Genomic DNA, 393 nt, shown 5'->3' with positions numbered 1-393 from the left:
AGGGAGGGAGGGAGGGAGGGAGGGAGGGAAGAAGGGAGAGAGGGAGGGAGGAAGGGAGGAAGGGAGGAAGGGAGGAAAAAGAGAGAAAGAAAGGGAAAACCCACACTCTCCTTCAAAGGCTTCCCTGTGGCAGGCATCTGAGCAGCTATTAGAAGGCTAATAGCTGAAAAGCTTTCAAGCTATTATTATCTAATTCTTAGGAAATTCTAATGCTTTTTTAAAAATTAATTCTAATTCTACTATTAAGGAGAAGCTGGACGAATGCAGTTGTCACTAAATGAGAAAATTTATGAATTGCCTTTATTTCCAATTCTCTGAAAAGAATAGTTTCACTAACTCCCAATCTCTCTCTCTCTCTCTCTCTCTCTCTCTCTCTCTCTCTCTCTCTCTCTC

The 393-nt window shown here is 42.2% G+C and overlaps 1 protein-coding gene across 1 annotated transcript in view; it reads right to left on the bottom strand.

The window, feature by feature from the left end:
* Positions 1 to 393, bottom strand: part of Snx25 (sorting nexin 25) — a 108,499-nt gene that overhangs the window by 65,078 nt on the left and 43,028 nt on the right. The gene's annotated exons all lie outside the window — the stretch shown is intronic.

This window comes from Grammomys surdaster, unplaced genomic scaffold, assembly GCF_004785775.1.
Source record: "Grammomys surdaster isolate TR1022 unplaced genomic scaffold, NIH_TR_1.0 126178, whole genome shotgun sequence".
Taxonomy (NCBI): Eukaryota; Metazoa; Chordata; class Mammalia; order Rodentia; family Muridae; genus Grammomys; species Grammomys surdaster.
This window is presented reverse-complemented; position numbering and strand designations above follow the sequence as displayed.